The 22,402-nt window shown below is 40.6% G+C and overlaps 1 long non-coding RNA gene across 1 annotated transcript; it reads left to right on the plus strand.

Moving 5' to 3' along the window:
• The first annotated feature begins 2,495 nt into the window (after positions 1–2,495).
• LOC138411391 (uncharacterized) lies at positions 2,496–8,632 on the plus strand. The gene is made up of 3 exons (XR_011244030.1): positions 2,496–2,519; positions 2,908–3,573; positions 7,063–8,632. It is a non-coding gene; the product is annotated as an uncharacterized lncRNA (long non-coding RNA).
• The last annotated feature ends 13,770 nt before the right edge of the window (positions 8,633–22,402 follow it).

Genomic DNA, 22,402 nt, shown 5'->3' on the forward strand with positions numbered 1-22,402 from the left:
ATTTCTTCAACTTTGCAAGCGGACATATTGAAACATTTTTCCAAGAAACAACTCATTGTTCTCGATTGAAAGAATCATATTTATGGGACTGAGTGTTTTATATTTGGTATATTTTGTAGAATTTCAGCTTTGTCGTCACAATCTTTTGCTTTGACCGACAATACTGAATTCATTTTCTGGTGATAAAGAGTTTTTCCTTGAAGAAACTTAAAAGCAGATAAAAACTGCACCACACACACAACAATTTAACATAGTGACCTTTTAGTGTCCTGAGTGCATCCAGTCACTCAACAGACCTTCACAAGAGCTTCATAATGTCTCGCTGAGCGTTTCAGCCTCATGTAAAATCCTGTACCGTAACGACGTGATGATTAATAAACACTTGAGCTTATTTTTACATCATGTGGGAGTCTGTCAAGTTGGACAGTTGAATAAACGAGAGAAGCTGCCGAGCTTTTAAGGTCACTGACAACGTTCATAGCTTGTGCCAGTGACCAGAGAATGAAGAAACGCTATCACACCCTTGAGCAAGGCAGCCGGCCCATAAAATACGCTGGTGACGCCGCACACTGCAATGTTCTCAGTCCTGTAAAGGCTGTCGGCCCTCACGGTGAAACAGCTAGACGATACAAATCTTTCAAGGGACACACAGTCATTCTGGCAGCCGTAAAAGGACGGGATGTGTCTGAGCTTCAAGAAGCGTGAGCGTGATGATTTGCAATCGTTTTTCTTTTTTTTTTAAACAAATATGACGAGAGCTGCACATAAAAAAAACTGCAGCATCTTTAAACAGACTTTAACCCCTGACGTACATGTGCATGATTACTGCAAAATGATATCAGTCATGTCTGTCACCTACGTTGAAGAGTCATAGATGCTTTTATAATTTCTGGTATTATGACACTTAGATGACCGGCATGAAGCAGCTCAGTGCTGCAGCACAACTTTTAATCAGCTCAAAGAGACACAACCACATTGCTCTTATTCTGGCATCCATACAATGGCAGCCTGTCAGGTTCATGATTGATTTTAAAATTTGATTGATAACTTTGAGTGTTTGTCAGGGCCTTGCTCCCAGCGATATTTTGGACCTTTTAACCATCTATGAGCCATTGCTCAGCCTCAGCGCCCCGAGGCTCCGCTGATGCCGCTTTGTTTCACCGGCTGAAACATTGTTCTCCTTTAAATCAGCTGGTGAGACACAATTCTGCTTTTGTTTCTCTGATATGATATTTCTTGTTTGAGTCATGTTACTTGACCAGCTTGTTCTTTTTTTCAAGAGATTGTTTTTTAAGCTCAATATTAATCACATTATTAGTAATGTAGCACAGATGAATTGCTGTGTAAATGTTGGACACTACCCACTTCATGTTATTATTGTCTTAACCAAACTATGGTTACTATAAATATGGTTGTTAATAATTGTTTTGAAACAATGAGCTTCATATGTGATTTGCATGTGACATTTGTCACAAACCAGTCTGTGCAGCCATGACAAAAGAGAGAGACGCACACAATCCAAGTCAATTAACAGATCCATCCATCCATCCTTTATCTGCACCCTGTAATCTTTGAGGGTCATGAGGGGAGCTGGAGACAATTCCAGCTGACATTGGGTGATTGGCAGGATCCACCCTGGACAGGTCACCAGTATGTTACAGAGACAAAAGAACACTCACATCTCACGTCAAATTAAAGTCTCCACTTCACCTAACTCTGGTCTGCTTCTCTTCAGACTGGAGGAGGAAGCTGTTGTCCCTGGAGAAAACCAACACAGACACAAAGGGAAGATGCAAACTACACAGAGAGTAACCGTCGAGGCGACCGCCACTGCCCCTCGATTAACAAACTTGTTTTAATAAAAGAAGAAAAACGTAAACTAACGATGACGTAGTGAGTAATGTCAGCAGCGTTGGTGGTTACATGGGTGAAGTAATTTAAAATCAGGGAGGTGAACCAGAACTGAGCCTCAGCAGGACTTTAGATAAAGAACGACTGAGATACGAGGTCCACGTGTGTCCGAGCTGCTGATGAGCTCAGGTGTTGCTCCAGTTTCAGGATTTGTTATCACAGTTTGTTTCAATTTTTACCTTTTTCTTTCAAATGACAAATAATTAAGTATCCATAGAAGTTACCAAAAGAAAAAGCATGAGGCAACAACAGCTTCACCATAACTGACAACCCTACTTTACAAAAAAAAGGTGGAATATATACACAGGTGGACCGGTCCAGACAGGCACGCAGGGGACACCTAATTAAACAAACAACATTAACTACCTGAATAAACTCAACAAACAAACATTGACAACCTATCAAAATAAGAGTATACACAAACAAAGAGGATTCACTCTCAACAAATAATGACAAAGTCAAACTAAGAAGTTTCAACCCATTCTAAATCTGACCCCCCCCCCCTTCAATCTGCCTTTGGTCTCCTCCACTTCCTGTGGGCTGGGCTTAAAAGACCACCTCCTGCAGGCTTCAGGCCTTTTGCCAGAGGAGCTCGGTACAAACGAAGGGTGAGTGTAACTGCAGATTGAAGAGGAAGACAGAATAATTGAAGAAGATGGAATATTAGACAATTGTTTGCACCCAACTCAGAAAATTAACTGTCCATTAAGTAAAGATGTACTTTGAACAAAGGACTGTGTGGGATGAAATGTAGAATGAGACAAGTTACTCTGAATGAGCTGGTGGTGAAACCGCCACAGTGTCATTGTTGGTCACTTCACTTCCTGTTGGTTACCTGCGGCCTGTGTGACACACACCTGAGTCTAACCTGTTTACTCCTGTATTTAGTGTTGTCCTGTGTTCCTCACCAGTTTGTTATTTTCATGATGTGTTCCAGCATTTTCTTAGTTTGCCTTTTCTTTTGGACGTTTGACTCAGTGTTTGACCCTCTAATAGGCTCACCTCCAGAACCTGCAGGAGTAGCAGCCGCACACAAACAAATCAAAGACGCACAAGGCTGAGGAGTCGTCACACAAAGTGGAGGAAGAGCTGAGAAGACGATCCAGCGGTAAAGGCACTCGGACAAAGTGAGAGACGACAAATGTGGGAGGAGGGCAGCCCCTCTGCAACATCTGTTGAAGTTGTAGAAAAAAGGGAAGTGATCCACAAGTCTGAAGCAGATCATCTGAAAATTACACAAACAAAATCCATGAATCATATTTGTATAAGGCCAAATCATAACATCTGTTTTCTCAAGTACTTTACATATGAAAGTACAGACCATACCACGACTGAGTAGAGAAAAGAGGGACATGCATCATCTCGTCAGAGAGAGGACGAAAAGAGAAGTCTCACTCTGACAGAACTGGAAAATAAAACAACTGGAGTTCTGCACAAACAATTGATGCCACGAAGACATCACCCTCCCACCTGACATGCCACCAGTCCATCCACTGTAACACCAACGAGACATCGGCCCACCTGGATGGAGCGGGGTTGAAAAAACGTTGCATGTATTTGAATATTCCGCCTCGTGAGCGCCGGGTCCCGGTGGATTTCCACAGAGACTCAAATGCACCAGATGTCCTGCGATTCCTCCAGAGGCTCCTGAAGGTGACCACAGTGAGTTCCCCTGCTCATTTTCATGCACTCTTGGGTCTTCTGCTACACACAAAACAATGTGCATTGATAAATTACCCTGATGGCTACAGCAGCTATCAACATTTAATAATTGTTCTCGGTTTCATCCAGTTGCAGCTTGATATTATGATTATTATTCACACACACAGGTGATACAGCAGCAGCAGCAGCAGCAGCAGCAGCTAGGCTCCACAGAGATTTGTAATGCGTGATTTCAAATTAACGGCTGTCAATGCACTTCGAGAAAACGCCAGATTCTTGTGTTTTGCGGCCACGGTGAGTGAGACCAAAGATGTAACTAACAAACTGTTTAAAACGGACCATTAACAAAACTCGATGAAGCTTTGTTTGAGAACAAGCAGCAACTTACGAAGGGGAAAATTAAACACAAGTAATTATCATTACCCATCTCCAAAAACATTCACACTGTAAAACCTCGGAAAAGAAAATAGAAAAAGACTCACACCAGATGTCCTTATCTTGTGTATAGTCATATTTCTAGTCAGGCGGCGCTCCTGCAAACATTAGGTGGGTTTTGCGGAACATAATATTTAAGGTGCCCTTTAGGATGTAGTTTGATGAAACTGTATCATTACTGCACTAATATTGAACAACATCAACACTTTTTGCAAACAGTAGATATAATAAACTTGATTATGTGCAGTTGCAGAAGATGTAATGTGCTAAGTGGAGATAGAGTGGGCAATAAGAGGATATTACATCGCTGATTCAGCTGCAGATCGGGGGCCTCTCTCATTTGCTTAATAACTACGGGCCGTTATATATGACAGATGATGTATGCTCGTTTTTTTTTCCTGCTCATGTTACACATTAGGCAGAAGTCAGTGGGAAACAGACTAGACTGCGTTGACAGTGAAACCCTGATTTAGCCTCCACATGCTGAGGTTTTAATTGTCTCCGCTGAGTGTTTCACACAAAGAGGAATGTCATCCTCCAGTATAATGCTGGTACCTCGGAGGCTGTGACATATTTATAGATCAGCAGTCGGGTATAAAAATGGACAATTGCCTGAAGTTAATCCCCTGAAGGGATTTGGGGTTTTCGCTGTGTTGTCACATGTTCTCTCGTATGTCCCTTTTAAAACTGCGAAGCTGTAGGTGTCACAGGATTGGTGATTAATCTGTGTTTATATTAGAAGTTATAGTTTTCCTTTGGTCTGTGCTGTCTTACTGTTATTCTGTGAAGTTTTAATGCTCATTTGTAGTTTTCAAGTTATAACTAATTAGCATGTGGCTCCTGTTTTGTTTGTGAAGTCATAATATACTTAAAACCTCAGGAAAAAATAGAAATTTAGGCAGAAAACAACAAAGGTAGAAATCTATTGTTGGTGTAAAACCATTTGCAAACATTGCACAGTTCCCCTTCATATTATATTAAGTTGCTTCCTATCTTCAAAAAGTATTTTTCCAAAGCACTCTGCTGCAAAGCTTCTTACTATATTCAGAGTAGTGCAGTATTTCTCTGATGAATAAATAATTATCATTACTTTATAAAACATTCTCATTAATTTATCAGCACTTTCTGAGTTGTTTTAAACTGTATTTAAAGTGACACTAATTAAAAAATGAGCATGTCCACATGCCGACCCACCAACAGGCAAGAGGTCGAGAGAGACATCCAGAAGCGTTTGAAAGAATCATTATCATTTACCCTTTCTCCATCTATTCCCATACCAGAGGGAGAGGGAAAGAAAAAAACAGGCTTGAACTCTTTCAAACCCGCCTGACATTTTTCACTGAGGGAGACCTTTGATTTCTAATTGTGATATAGATCATAAATGCTGTGCAGTGCACCCACGGGTGTGTTTTGTGTAGTGCTGTAGCTCTTAAAGTGTAAGATAATTTTTTTTCTCCAGTAATGTCCATACGAGGGCTCTGGGGGATTTGGATGATAGAAATCAGTGACATTTGGAGTCTCCGGGACGACTAAAAGGTGAGAGAGGATGAAATATGCAACAGGAAGAGATGGAGAGAGAGATAGGGAGGGAGGGAGAGGGAGGGAGAGAGAGAGAGAGCGCTGTTACACATGGCTGCCACCTCCAAGGCTGACCACTCATTAGGTTGCATCAAATGATGGAGCTGTGCTGCTGCTTTCCTGCAGGAGGCCAGTATTGACTGTACACTACTTTTTAAATGTGCTGGATCTTCAACACACTGCGACGTCTTGCATGTGTTGCTAATGACGTGCCGTGTTAATATCAGCGTATATACCGATACGACATCAAGGCCGTACCTGACTCGCTTCCTCACATATTCTCTAATTCATCATAACAAACATGGCTGGAGCCCTCAGGAATGATTTTGCATCAGTACTGACGGATGCAGTGTTGCGTAACTGTAATTTCCATATCTGTAAAAGGCAAAGCATTGAATTAATGGTTTTTATTTTTGCAATTTGCAAAAAACAAATAGTGGACGTGTTTTACATTTTTGTTTATGTTTCAGTGAGGCAATTGTAGACAACCTTAGTTTCATGCAAATTACATGTCATTAGGTACATATAGTAAACTCTACAATAGGAAGTGAGTCCAAAATAAGAGAATAAGTGTTTAAGGGTCTTTCTCATTATGCTAATCCAGGTTTACTTGCACATCAGATGCACTAATGCAGAGCAGAGATCTGCTCCTTCAGACCTGAGTTTGTCAGGTTTACAGCTGGTTAAAAAATAACACAACCCCTCAATTATTCTGCTGGAAGCTTTTTGTTTTTAGAAAACAATTCAATAACGACCAAAACCAGAGCTGTCAGTGTTTATCAGTCCAATTAACCAATCAGCAGTTATCAGTGAAGAGCGTTATTGGTTAGACAAGCACATTTTCTGCAGCTGTAAGTCACAAGCTGGCTGCTGGGTATAAATCCACATTTGCATTGAAAGCTCAGGTGCCTCGCTTTGACTTTAAACATTCATGTCTCACACTGAAAACTGCAGCCTGGTGTGTTCTGTGTGATAGTCATGCACTGGCATCAGAACTTACCGGTCGTCTTAATTATACCCTCGCTGCTGTGGCGACGAATTCGGCACAGTTGCACTCACAGCTGGGAAAACGGAGGACTCGCACAAACATTTCCCACGTGGTACGAGATGTGTTGTTTGTAGCGCTAATCTCTCAAAACATCAAACTGCCATGTTTTCAGTGAATACAGTTATTTGTGTCAGGCACATAATGGCATTTTTCAAGTTGATGAATTCATACCGTGCACTTAAAGCAAGATTATGCAAAGATTGTATCTTGAATAATTTGGATGGTACATTGATTATGAACATGTCTCCTCTTTAATTTCCACTCAGGGTCCTGAACGACTGTTTTGTTCACTTAATTATGAATTTTCAGAGAGAATGAAGCCCAAGCTCCTTAACAAAGACTGTAAACAAAGATATAGACACAACACTTCCCTTAAAGGGAGACCAAAGTGTTTCAATTGCCCTCTGATGGCTTGCTTTGCTGTATAGGTCATAAATCCTGCCTCCTCCATGTTAGTGGATGGGACATCGACCAAACTAACAGTTATGTGCCATTTGCACACACATTCTGTGGACAGCACCTTTTCTATGAGAGCGGCTTGTTGAATGGGGAAGACTGGGATCAAACCGCCAACCTTCTGGTTCTAGAATGACCTGCTGTGGATCACACTACTGGATGTCTAATTACATTTTTTTTTTTTTTTGTCTTAGCTGATGCTATAAAAACAGGTTGAAATGATTGACAGCTGAGAATAACTTGTATCTGCGGGATCTCGCTACAGCAGCTCCGTCCTTAATCACTACCGCACAAACTCTTATTTTAGCTCAAGCTTTAATGATCTGTCTTTAAGCCCGAGAAAAGAAATACTTACCACTTGTAAACGCTGTTACTCAGCAAAATTGACGTTGTGTTTCTTTAAAGTCTGAGCCTCTGTTGTCCTCTGAGTGATGAGAGGCACTGAGAACGAGCCCTTGGATTGATAGGGAACACATTAAGTGGGTTAACAGTCACGCAGAATGCAGAGAGATCTGGCCGCTTCAGCGACAGAGTTGACAAAGAGATTAGATGCAGGAGAGATGATGCTGAATCACTGTGCTACAAGTGTCAAGTCCCGGCCTCAATAAAGCCTCAGATTGCCCATGCTTACTGGAAAATAAGCATGGGCAATCTGATAGCAGCAACCACTGTGTCAGCATCTGGCAAGAAGAGTTGAAAGAACTGAGGAGGAGGAGGAGGAGGAGGTTTCTCTGCACTGATGTAGGTTTAACAAGTTATATTGTGTTTCTATTACAGCCACGATTACAGGGATTGCAGCTCTGGTGCAGGTTATGTTGGCTGATTGTCATCCATTATATAGAATTAGATATTTGCACACACACAAGTCTTTTATAGTTTTCTTCGTTTCTGTGCAACAAAAGAAACAAGAGTCGTCAAATACTTGTGTCAGGCATCAACAAGTTCTGGTACAGTGTGTACCTCGCCCACAGTACGTACCTCGACGTCGGCACTATCCTTACATCAAGCTGTGATTCAACATATTCATGACTAAATGTGTGACTACTAATGTATTAAAATGTATTCAATGGGTTTGGTGAATAACTACATACTGAGAACTGTCTGATATCATAAAAACCGACCCTGCTTCATTTTATAGCCAATTTTCACACTTTGCACAGTGGCTTTACTTGAGGGATTTTTTCTTTCTTTCTTTTAACTCAGAAAGTGGAGTTACTTTACTGCAAAATAAATATTAGAAGTGTCAACATTCGTTTGTTAGTGGCAGTGACTTTCCTTTTCGTCCAGTCTTTGGACATTAATGTTCCTCTCAGGAGGAATTTAAATAACTTAATCACAACAGCACAGTTCAGTTTGTCTGACACTTTATATTGAAAAACCTGCGAAACTAATGACGTTCTCATCAGACAGCTGCATTTAATGCTTCGTGCTAATAATGCTCTGTTATCATGCTGACAGACGAACATATGGTGAGTGTGGTAAACATATATCTGCTTAGCATTGACGCATCATTGCCACAGGGTTAGTGGGCAAAAATTTGCATGTGGCTTCAAAACGCTGCCGTGCACAACAGAGACCCTCATCGTGGAAGGTTAACAAGAATTCGTTACAGGATGCTGAGGTTCTTGTCTTTTACAAACATATTTTAAAATGTTCTGTACAGTTATGACCAACACAAGAGAAAGAAACAAGGCCACTGCAAAAACCGTCTCTGTGAAAGTCAAAGGATTGATACAAGCCCTGTAGGGGAGTCAGCAGTAACCAGTGGTTGCGTTTCAGCACATGTCTTGTGTTCTAGAAAGACAAAACTCTAACAGTGGATTGTTGTCGACTACAGAAGCACAGTTCGTACTTTCAGCTTTAACGAGGCAGAAAAACATTTTTTTATTTTCAGAACGTCGACAAAATGTTTCACTTCAACCCTTTGAGGTACTTGCTGATCGCAAACCTTATCCTGAAAGACAAACTGAGTTGAGTCAGAAAACTCGCCGTCACAACAGTTCATATCATTATCAACTTGTCTTCCCAGTTGACGGCGTGTATGTGGCTCCACTGTCAGAGCCAAGATGTCAACACTACAAAGATTAATGATGACGAAGATTCTTCTGTTCGCACCTTGAGAACGTGTCGTCTACAGTCACGTTGTAACGACTGCAATTTGTGCGAAGGACAAACCGACGTGCAAGATGCAAACTTCATCATTACAGCAATAGAATACATTCAAACATTGTGTTAGAAATGCGATTTGACTCTAAAGTGTATTCACAGTAACCAGCGACAACACATAATCGGCAAAAAAACCCCATCTCAGGCCTGTGTGTGCTGAAGTGACCCTGAGGAAGACGACACTTTTCTTTCTGACATCAACAGATGTTTTTTTTTTTTGTAACATAACCTCAACCCAAATGGAAGCGAGGGAGTGTGATAAAGTACCTTGATATAAAATCCACCACTTACGGTCCAAGGAAGAACACAACCATGTGGGATGATGGAATCCGTTCATTCTCTCAATGTTTTTGACTCTGACTCTGACTTGGGAGTCGACAGAGACGACTGTTGTAACTGAGGATGTCAGAATAGATCCAGTGTGTTGGTGGCTGTGTGGTAGTGACACACACCCCGGTGCACCTCCACAAATCCACAGCTTTTCTCTGAGACAGGCTGAGTGTGTGGAGGTTGGCAGTCTGCCCTTGGCTGATGAGGTGTCATCATGAGGTTTGTGTGCGTGTGTGTGTGTTTGTGCACCTGGATTTGTGCATGTGGGCAGCACCTCGTTACAGCACATTTGACTAAGGATAAGGGATTGTGTTGCCTTTAATTAGATCATAATGATAATGGACATCTTTTATTGTTCTTGTAAAAGACTCAAAAACAAGTAAAGGAATAAAAAGACAAATAAACGGACAGAAAATAAGCGTTTAAAATGGGTCATTACATTTAGTCTTTATAATATTTAATCATAATAACAACACAGAGTTGCTGAACCAGAGCTGTTTGTGCAGATATTTAGAAAACTGTGAATAAACATGTCACATTATATTGACTTTTGAGGCCAATTGATGTTGTGCTTTCTGGTTCTGTAATTTAGATGTTTTCATCTGAAAGGATCAAGGTGCATAACTTTATGTATCTTCATGCATCGTCAGTTTGCATCTCAATTAAGAAGCAATTAGTTAAACATTAAATATCAGTTTCATTAAAAGGACAAGTGTGAGATATTTAGCAGTAAAATAGAAACGGGTCAATATTTATACCTCCTGTCATTTTGAGGTTTGTAAAGATTGTTGTGAGCATGGAAGTTTGTCCCATTCTTGTCGATACAGAATTCTCTTAAGGAACACATTCACTTTGGAACTCAAGAATAAAAATGTTATATTTGTGTTTGTTTTTAATACTGGAATGATTCTTATAATACTAAACTGTCAAAATAAATAACTCAGGCTAATTCAGGTTAGGCAATTCATTATTTCTCCAAAGAGTCTGATTGTAGTGAGCAGTGTGGAGAATAATCCACCAGCAACAGGTATGTGTGAGATCTTTGCAATAGTGCAGAAAAAAGAGGTCACACAGGACAGAACAAACATTGTGCTGAAAGTGCTTCTAATCTTTGCTGAATGCATTTGTTGTAATTCAGCAGGAGGGAAAAAAAAGCTCCAGATACTCGTCAACCATCTGCTTGTTTGACCAATGAATCACAGTCTACGTAGATTGTGTGCGTATGTTTTCTTTGGCCCCGCTGCTCAGGAGAAATATTTACATGCACTTGTATAACTGCGAAGGTTGATACATGTGAATGGATGGATTTCTGAGTAGCGCTCCGCGTTCTCAAGGTGATCTATCACGCACCTTATCCTACTTGTCAAATCTGCTCAACTCGCCGTGTGCTCTTCAAAGCTTTTTCCAACGAAGCTGAAGGTTTTTCATATTACAAACTCCAAAGACTCAGGCTGAATAAATGAGGCAGTTACATTTTTGATTCTTTATACAAATGCATGTATTCAATCTGTAGTCTTTTTGGGGGAAGCGGCATTACTTTGGGAAGTTATTCAAATGTTAACCAGTGTTTGATTTTCCCCATAAATCATGTCATTTTTATATAAATCCCAAAACAGCAATAAGTTTATAGTAAGATTTGTCATTTAAAGTCTTAACCCATATTTTATAAATTGCAACAACAATGTGTGAGATTAAACAACTAGATCCAAAAGCACATCAGCAGGTGTCTCCTTTCACTTTGTCAATATAACATTTATATAAACATAAACTTTATCATATTTCATGCATTTAATATTAACCTGCGTTAATGAAATACTGCAGAAAAACTTTAAACATGAAAAAAAAGAAATATATCTGTATTAAATAAGCAATGACATCGATTTCACAATAAAACACACTAAAGACAATTGTCAATACATTCGCTCATGACATGAATGTGAGTCATACTTCAACAATTTACCATCAGTATTTAGATGAAAAAAAAGAATATTGTGTCAAAGTGCATATGTCATTTCTTTATCCCGGCCTCAGAGAGCTCAGTGCTGGGCGCTGGAACAGATCACACACAATCAATGTCTATTCTGCAGAGAGCGAGAGGGTGCAAGGTCAGTCAACAAAGTAAACATCCCCTGTTCTCTCTCCAGCGGGTGTTAGAGCCCATTATGTGTGGAAACTCCCTTTGGATGTGTCCTGCTGTCCAAGCCTGTGTGCCCCCTGGCCCTCATTTGAAAGAGGGACGTGACCTTCAGGCTGAGGACCGAACACTGAGGCAGGCGGAGGCTCTGAGCCGCACACGCTTTTATATTCAACACAGTGATGCAGCAGGGAGAAAAAAAAATGATGTACGATTCTAAAAGATACAGTTTGAATAAATAACACAATGATTTTATTTGTGCACCAATGTGCACACACACACACACACTTATTATATTGTATTAATGTACACATATTCACATTTTCTCACCTCATTAGGGGCAAAAAGTGCCTGTGAAAGTAATTAAATTCCACGGTTATGGTTTGTGCACGTAGTGTTTCCAGTGGATGAAGTCAATAATGTGAGTAATGTTGACACTGCTCAAATGAACAAAGGGCTAACTAGTTAAAAGCAAACGTCCCTGAAAGTTATAATGAATTCCAGTAACAACTGAGAGCTGCTGCAATAAGTCAGAAAATAAAGCATTGAAATATGCGAACAAATCTCAACATAACTCAAAGCTTCACCAAGAATTTGAAAATCTTCCTTGTTCTGTTGGATGTATGACTCACAAGAGCCAACAGTGAGGTTACTGAAGGTTTCCACAAGTTGAGTTTGAGATGTCTAAAGACCACAGTGAATGAAGTTTAAGACCTCCGTCTAGTACGACACATTTGAAAGAATATCAGAGTTCCAGATTTATAAATAATAACTAGAATTATTAATAACATGAGGTCCAGTAGAGAATAACTGCAATACATTCTAGTTTGTTATCAGTTCCTCGTTGATCTTGCGTGTGAGCATCTGTATGGATGAGACATCACAAACTGTGCATGTAACTAAGACCCACATTAACATATTCAAGAATATTGAAGCATGTTTATGACTTTAGAGGCCTAAAATTTAGATTATTAATGTTGAATCTTTTAATCACACTGTGGAAACCCTGACACACACTCACTACATCGTGTGTATGCAGCTCCTCACTGCTTAATTTAGGTATTTGCCTGTTTTTGACAAACTTGGTTCCAAACAGGTGAAGGATCGGTTGATAGTCATATTGTTAAAATACTGGCAGCATGACATACACTGTCGTTTCAATGTGGTGGAGGGGCAGTGGTGCTGTCTCTTAACATGAGGGTGAAGAAAAAGAAAGACTTCTTTTTAGTTTTCTTTCTTGACAGATCTTGTTTCTCGGTTTGTGTCCATGTCACATGCACAGTTCTGGATTTGCCTTCAGGAGAATATTAATCATTTTGTCGAGGAGGAGGAGGAAGGTGTCACTTTTTTAAACGATATAAAGCTTCTTCACTGAGTCATATGCACTGTTCACCAGCTGTAAGATTCTTGGTGAGTGAGTTGCTGTTTAACATGTTCTGTGTGTCATGCCCAGCTCTGTAACCACAGCAGTTTTTATTTATACATAAAGTGCATCTTTTGCAGACTCCACTGAAGCGGCTTGTTTTATGTTGTCCCAAGCGAATAAAATAAGTCAGAATTTGACGTGGGAGAAACGGGGGGGGCATCCCGGACAGCGAGATCTCATCCAGGGGGTTGACAGGCCCAGCGATCAACCATCCAACTCATTCAGGGTGATGGACAGCTAATTTTCTGTTTTACATCTTAATGATTAATCCCCCAGCAGCGTATATTTATATTTTTAACAGCCATGGTGCATTCATGCTGATGTTGATAGTCTGACTAACAGTGGCACTTTTTCAAATTAGCCTTGATGTCCCATTTCAGCACCAGCATCAAAAATAGATGCTAGTGGAATCTGCAGTGGCTACAGAAGCTACTGAGAAGAGTAACGTTTGCTCTCGGTCCAAAGTCACTGCTGGGTATTTTTATTGGCAGAGGCGTGAGCATGAAGGCAATTATAGGGAGCCACGGGGTGAACGCTTGGTGTGACCCTGGCTCACTTCTGAACAGGGTGTTTGTTTCCATTAAACTCTTCTTCTCCTTTAACTTCGGAATATTCCTGGCTGACACTCTGAGGATTGTTTTAAACCAAGTATTGACTTTGATGTCAGAGGCTAAGAAAACATCATGAAGACTTTCTGTGTATGTTAAAGCCTCTTACATTAAATAATAATCATAACAACAATATTAATAAGGACCTGTCCTCACTCACCCCTCGGCCCCTTCAGAATGGTTTCTCTTTCGGACCATGTCCCATCCTACCACTCAGTTTCTCCCTAATCCTGCTGACAACTAAAGAAATTAGCAAACCCTCTAACAAGCAAACAGACCAACAATCAAATGGAGTGAAAACATAACCCTCTGTCGAAGGCGACATTTGCTTTTGTTTTTCATCTAACTTAATTAAAACATCCATCAACGAAGTCGGTTAAAAGACCCTGTGTTTCATCAAGCATCAAACCTTTGCCACGTTTGATTTCCATCACAATGACACCTTGCAAAGGTCAGAATAGCAGAGGTGACTTGAGTTTGACACATCTGGTCCCATCTGATTGAGGAGTGAACACTGGCGTCGTGAACAGTTGCCGCTGTGTCTTCAGTCGTCACCCACTATTTTTCTATTGCAGCAAAACAAAGTCCATGACTGTGTTGATTTGTTTTAAATAATGAAAGACATAATGAAAGACATGGGTGCCCACGAAGACATTGTGTTGTTCTCCTTCAGAAATAGAACAAAGGAGAAATGTGGTGTTTGTATTACTGATCCAAAGGTTGGGAAAGTTGCCACTGAGCCTTGCAGCAGCTCAAAACATGAATGGACACCAACTGTGTACAACTAATTGTCAATGGCATATACATGTTTCAAGGAGAAAGCATGTAATGAAGAAACATTAATTTTAAATGCCCTCAGTGAGTTTTCCCCTATTTTATTCATGCCTCTGGCCTTTGTGTCAGAGTATTATGGATATTTTTGAAAACACTTGGGTCCAGTTAAGGAAATGGTCTTTGTTAAATATCTTAAAACACCTGATCCAAGTCCAGTTCTATGTGAATCCATTAACCATCTCTGCAGTTTTTCAATGCACTGAAAAATATATATTTTATTTACTTCTTCTGCTTTGGAACAAACTGTTGTCAGTGAATGTGATCTAGGTGCAATCCCATTTATTCTAATGTACTAACAAGTGCTAATTACTTGAAAATGAATGTAATTGGACTTATCACTTTCTCACTTATTTAAGAGGCTAACAACATAAGTGAACATCACAGAAACTCTTTGACGGAAACACTTTGAAGCGTCTCAGTGTGTCGGATGTTTACTCTAATGTCTAAATTTGCACATTCAATCACTGACATTTCACAGCAGCAGTGAGTTCAGGGCTCTTAATGGTTTTCAAAGCTGATGAGGACTCAAAGTGTGAAACTTAAAGTTGCTTCTCTGTTCATCGCTATTGTGTTGCCAGGGTGACACGAAAAACAAAAACCATTATTCTCCCTGACATGACTGAGATTGCATGAAAAGAAGAATCTCTTATTAGGAGTTGTTCGAGAGCCCAACCGATGTTCCAAGCTTGGGAGGGGGGGACAAAGTCACTTGCCTGGGAAAAATAAATGAGCTTTATAATGTCACCAAACCATCATAATTGGTTTGGTTGAGCCAAATGTCCTGATAGGGGTTCTAATGATCTCTTTACTGAGGTTAGGGAATGTTTGGTGTCACAGTGATAATGATGCAGTCTTGGTTTAGGAGAAGGAACATTACTACTCATGCTTTAAAATATTATATTATATTTACTCAAGCGATGCTGAATATCTTCCATATAGGCCACTTCTATAACAATGCCTACAACTGTCATAATTATTGTTCCTGTATTTCTTCTCTTAATGGCTGCACATCCTTGAACAAATGTTTCCTCTGAACAAATGGCAACAATAACATTTCTTTCAGGACATGTTTGGGATGAAATATACTTTTTTCAGAGAGTGAATTCATACATAACCTTCAGAAATGCAGAAGCATTGTGTTGCTGCAAAGGAAGAACTTAACCACGCACAACTGAACTGGATCGACTAAATGTGAATTATAGTGTCAACTAAACACTGGAAATGGAAACATACAGTCACGTCTTGGAAGATGTCGGCCGACCGGTAACCTCATTCGCTCTCTTCTGCTGAGATTTGACACGTTTCACATCATCTCATTGGATGCAGCGTGTTTGTGGCGCTGATCTATGAGTCAGAGTGAGACACATGCAGCGCTATGAGGCGTTTGAATCACACAGCAGACAGTGTTTTTAAACTCTGCTCACATTCCACTCGGTGTACTTACATACCCAGGCCAGTATATCACCATTCAATTAGGATTAGTAGTAAAGTACTTAATTCTACATGATTACTGTACACATTCAAATAAAGTTTAAAGGATTGTTAGTTGGAGGAGCAAATTAAATATATGTGTAATAAACGGAAATCATTTTAGAGATGATGAACTAAATTATCATCTAAAAAAACAAATAAATAAATAAAATGTCTCCTAATTGTCAAGTCTGAGGTCGAGAGGATACCTCGGCACTTTTGGGCGACAGTTCCCAATATTCAGTTAATGAACGCTCAGAAAACCAATCTGGATGTGAATACAATTTCGACAGGGCTAACCGTCGTAATACAGGGATCAGCACTGGCGTCGCCGAGATGCCACACGATCCTCCGCTTCCCTGTTGATGAAAATCTCCACCAAGAAAAACAATATCTCACAGCTCATTGCAGAGATGATAATTGTTGTTCCTACCAGAATGCACAGTGTGTGGGAGTGTGATTATCCAGCTCGGCTCGAGAGCCGGCACCGAGGGGCAGCTGCAGCTCAAAAACAAAAGCTATACGGTACAGTTACAAATTAAGCCTGTGAACTGAGCAATTTAGATCAGTTACCTACACGACCTTATGGTTTGACTCAGTCTGAACAAGTGCAGAGAATAACAAGAAGCATCATTTTTCTGTGGAGGCCATTGTGACAAATCCTGGCTTTTTTAAACGTGAAATAATATCCAGGTGAAACCAATCGGAAGCTGATCACATTCTTTCAAGGTTTTTTTTAGTTCATTCCAATTTTAGTTTGATTGATCAGCTACAATGAAACATGAAGCACAGACAATAGCTGTGTCTTTTCTGGGAAACTGTGGTTTCAAATATTGTGTTTTAGTGGATTTTCTACCAGCTGCTAACAACATTACTGCAAGTTCAACAATTCCCCAAACACCACTGTTGCAAGAGGGGAACAACGCATGCTGATCGTGATGATCATTCAGGAGATTCACATGCTGCATGCACCTGCTTCATTTACACTACATGCACTTCATTTATATCATTTTTAAAACGTTCCAGGAGATCTCGAGATCTTCAGACCTTTACATGTACATTTTGCACCTTAAGACAGAAGGAAAGGGAAGTAAATTGATCGTGTTTACCAAACGAGGGCCGGTACCTTATTAACTATGCTCTTTATTAGCTGTGATTTCAGTTGTTCTTTCCTCCTCTGCCCCAGAGCTCTGTTTACCTTAAGTGCTTCCTTTGTACTCCTTGGATTGAATGGTCTTGGACTTAAGAAGCTGAATATCTTTTTTCACTTCCTGGAAAGATGTGAGCCTCTGGCATGCTTCCCGCCTCCTGTGGACGGGCCCGAGGGACGCGCAGGGAGAGCCAGGTAAGGCTGGAGAGCCATCTGGAGGTTGGTTTCATGGTGTGAAGACTGCTGGACATTAATGACGGCATTGTCTGAAGCCATAATGAGCCCTCAGTCCAAAATGTCTTTGGTGCAGATGCCCCTGTGTGTGTAAACAGTTGGAAAAGGAGCCCTAAACATGTTTTTTAGAGAAATCTTCAGAGACAGAGAGAAAACAACTGTTTAGTATTAGAACTCTGTGTGAATGTTTTCCAGACTAAACTTATGCTCTTCAGAAGTAAGCTGCTCATTAGCCCCACACAGATGCATTATTCTAGGGACAAACACAAAGCGGAGTCACACTGAGTCTCGCTGTTGGCGGAGATGTGGGTTTGTTAAACAGCAAACCCTTAAACAGCCACGAGACAAAACCCTCCTGCAAAGGGTTTGATGGTACGTGTGACTGAGATCACTTCGTAGTAATTCTTACTCCATCTCTCGTAAAGCTTTTTGTTTCTTCCCAAGTTGTAACGTGTGATGTTAAAACCGCTCCACTTTTTTTTGTTCAGAAAGAAAGGAAACTATCTGTCTTTTTAGTGCATCACAAAAACCCATGAAAACCTCTCCTCTAAATAGGAGTTCTTAGGGGAAAGTGCTTGTCTCAGCCCCCACTGTTGCTATGCAACCACAGAAAACCCAGTTGAAGCACGGCACCTTTCCTCAAGTTTGAGTGTTATATGTATTTTAGTTTTTTTTACTTCCAGCACCCACTGCGCTGATGTTTGAAACGTCAGCTCAGCATTGTTTCGGAAGTCGCAGAAGAAAATTCTCTCCATTGAAAAGAAATATATTAACGGAGAGAGAAAGGAAGCTATGTTTGTCTCTTCAGGAGATTCTGCTTTTTAAAACGTGACAACATAAAGAAGGTTTTTGTTTTTTGTTCAGAATACCAGAGGGGCCCACAAAGGACAAACACTGACATCAGTTATTCCTCCCAGAGCCTCACGAGTGACACTGTATCCGTCAGTAAGAGGAGAAGAAGCAGGTCATAGCGAAACATCCTGTTGGAGAGTACCTACCTTGTTTATTTCACCGGCATAGCAAAGCCTCATTTTTGCACAAAACAAACCATCTGCATTGGGTATTTGGGCTCAGAATGTTTGAAAAGATGATGCATGTAAAACTTCTGATTCTTCACAGCGAGACTTCCAAATGTGCAGAGCTTTGGATTCAATGAGTTTGTGTCATCGGCCAAAAAGGAAAAGTTTGCGGTTACGTGGTCATTTTTGGGGTCTAATCCCATCCCCTGTTGGATAACAGGAAACCCTGTTAGTTCCACCACTTCACTGACTTTGAGCAGAAATGTCTTTAGAGGATTAGAATGCGTGTGTGGGGGGGGCAGCAAAGGGACAAACATTTTGATTTTAAAACGAAAAGGATCTCTGTCCAGTGAAGAGTCATATTCTCCATCCGTATGTACACACCTGAATGTCACAGGACCTGGTTATGCGTAACGGCACAACTGAGAAGTCCTGGGATTTCTTTTCTTGGACCGACAGCGAGATGGAACTGTTGCTGACTGTGTGTCTGTAACGCTTTGTATTCAACGTTGGTTGTCGATTTGTGACTGATGAAGCCAGGATCAGAGCAAGGTAGCATAGTTTACTTTAACTAAACCTATTAGCTTGGACATAGTTTTTCAATAATGTCTCTGTCCGCCCACACTGTTGTTGTGCACTGTGAAGTTCTTCTTGCTTGTGCAGGTTTTCTGACAAAGTATTTACATGCATTCTCTGTCACTAACCAGACAATAGGACATTTCATACAAGGGAACATACCGTCGAAGGTTCAGCACTGCCAAGACACTAGTTCACTAAAGTTGCACCATCTGAATTTATTTTCCATAATTACATTGAAACAATCAACTTTTTGGTATATTTTCACCATAATACATCTTTTAAATGACTCAGACCAATAACCAAAGAGCCAGATGTGCTGTCCAAGTGTAAAGGCACCACAGCCGGAAGAGGGAACTCCTTGCACCCAAGGCTTCCTGCGTCACAGGCATCAGAAAAACTCGCCTGCAATGACAATTGTGTGGGATTGATCGTCTCTGACAGTCACTTCCTCATCTCTCCACTCACTGTGCTTCAGAAAGAGCTGTGTCTCTTTCAGTCTGTGCTTCAATATTGCATCGACCCTTTTCTGCAGAACCCCCATGACTCCCTCCTCAGTGGGAGGAAGATGACAGGTGGGCCCACAGAGCTTTAAACTCCAAAACCCATGTGAACCCATCTTCAGAGCATCACTTTGTTTGGCTGGAGCCCTGTCCTCCTCTCTCTCCTTGGCCAGACAGGACACTGAGGAAAGGAGACGCGCTTCAATTCAGCTGTCAACCACCTCCCTTATGGGTCCCTCCACACTGCTCTCACCGACCATGCAGAGGTGAAGGCACTAGAAGAAGAAATAGCCTCTCGGAACGTCCTCCCCGGGAGGTTGCCGATGTGATTTTATCAACTCTACTTCCTGTTGGCTTAGAAAGTAAAATCAAAAGTCATCATCTGGCTTCAGGTCCTGTTCATACTTGGCATTAATTAGTCCTTTGTTAGTCCTCATCACAAGGGGGCGGCTCTAAGAACAACTGTTGCATCAGCACATGCGTCTTAAGTGAGCTCTTTATCGGATCTCACCTCCCTGATCAATATGCAAATGAACACACCGACGTCATCTCTGTTTTTAGCCTCTTTTTTAGCCAGACTGATATGACGGACAGGTCCATTGTAAATGTGTGTGTGTCAGAGAGAGAGAGAGAGAGCGAGAGACAAAGGCAGATCATTGTGCACAGCTTTACAGTGAAATAAGATTTTATTCATTCAAAAATGACACATCAAAACTCAGTGTGGTGGTCATTCTTGATATTGCAGCAGTGGTCACAAATATATCAGAAACACTGAGGAAATAGTTTCTGTTGGTTATCACACTAGCGGTTCAGCGGACCTCAGCTGAGCCGACATCATTCAACGTGGCCCGGGTCGTGTTTTTGTTCACGCTGCTTAAAAAATGAAGCCATAAGAATCCCACACGTGATCCCATGTCAAATACATCCTCTACTCACATCTGTACTTCTGTGATCAGATCACCTGATCTGAAACGGGCCTTATTCTTCATGACACAGATTTTAATCAAATAAATTGAAAAATAATTGATAGAGAGGACGTGCATTTTGAAGAGGAAAATATGAAGTGTATAATGGAATAAAGTTTAATATAACATATCTCCCAGTCTGAAGTGTGCGTCGACATTCTTCGTCCTTCAACAGTTTGAATGAACGTCCTTGTGTTTGAATCACATTCATGACAGACAAGATTCATGGGAAATAGTTTTTCTCCTTCATGCTCAGTCTGCCACATCAGGTTTCTCTCTTGGGCCACAGGTTGGTGGCTGCACAGCCCAATAGTGGGAGGTAATCACCCCCTATTGCCCCAAACAGATGTTGAGCTCTTGTACATCATTGTGTATTCTGGTCTATTTATTAGTACATCACATCTGTTATGGCCTTTGTCTCTGGTTACAGCAAACAGTGAATCCCATCAGAGGAGCTGAACACGTATGTATGGAAATTTAAAGCGAATGCAACCATCTGATTGGGCAATGAGATTTTTCCCAGGTTGCTGAACAGGTTGATTACTGGAAAAAATGCAGTTGCTCATAAAACTAGAGTTACGTCAAGAGAATGTTTATTTTCTCAAAATTAGTGGTTTCAAAGAGCTGAAAAATTATCTATTTTCCATTTTTACTTTCAACCAGTCCAAAATATTTCTAAAAAACACTTTTGGTGCAAGAAAGACACTTGAGTAAGAGTTATTGAAATAATTATTCTTGTGAAATACATGGTTTTTATTCAGCCTCCATAATGACAGCCAGTAGCTGGAGGCATTATGTTTTCAGGTTCTCCGTCCATCCATCCAAACATGCAGTTTCTCTGTCGGTCCTATTCTTGTGGACACGACATCTCTAACATCTTGAGGGAATTCTTGTTCTCAAACTTTGACTCCAAGATTAACTGATTTCGCTTTTGGTGGATGAACGCAAAGGTCAAGGTCTAGATGATCTTGTGAACGTGACATACACCCATCTGGCACAAACATTCAGTTGATATCGAGGATTACCTGAATTTGGAGGTCAAAGTTCAAAATCCCTGTGACCTTACAAACACTTTTTTGCTTATCGCCTTGAGAGAATTCTTTCAAATCTCTCACTAATAAACTCACAGATGAACTGATTATGATATGATATAATGTGTGCTCTCACACACTGATGGTCCACACAATGAACTGATCTTTCAATTAACCTGTCAATCGAATGTTGCTCTTGCCACGTTCAGGATTCATTTCTCCCATCAGTCCGGGGTGAAAGGTCTCATTTTGTCATTACTTCCTCAAAGTCCTTGATATGTGGAGGAATTTAAATCTAACAGGCTTAATAAGAGTAACCGAGGACCACGCACCCTGGACACTGACAGACGAATGTGCAATCCCAGAGCTCTTTGCTGCTGAAACCGTAATTAATTGAGAATAATAATTTTTTTCAGAGACTGAATTACAACAGAAAATGGTTTCTGAGAGTTTTACATGACGTGTTGAGAGATGAGTTTTACATCCTATGAACATTTTTTTCTTCTTTCTCTGTTTGGCAGATGCAATTAAACTTCTACCTTAACCCCAGTTATTTATCCAACACCTGTAAATGAGTTACTTTCCCTGAACCTCTAAATTAAGATGTTTGCATTAACTGTAATTATCCCCCCATGGTTAGTCTTTCCTGTATTAGAGAAAACAAGTGACATACCATGTCCATTTTTTTATTTCAAGGAAACAACAACTTATACATCCCTGGAAACATGCATGACAAATCCTGAGTGGCAGCGAACATGGTAAACAATACGCTGAACCTCTATCCTCAAGCGAGCACACGCATGTATTTGCAGATGGTGTTGACATGTCAGCAGCCCTTGTTAAAAGAGCTAATTAGTGACAGACAT

This window comes from Paralichthys olivaceus, chromosome 9 (genome assembly GCF_024713975.1).
Source record: "Paralichthys olivaceus isolate ysfri-2021 chromosome 9, ASM2471397v2, whole genome shotgun sequence".
In the NCBI taxonomy this organism is placed as follows: Eukaryota; Metazoa; Chordata; class Actinopteri; order Pleuronectiformes; family Paralichthyidae; genus Paralichthys; species Paralichthys olivaceus.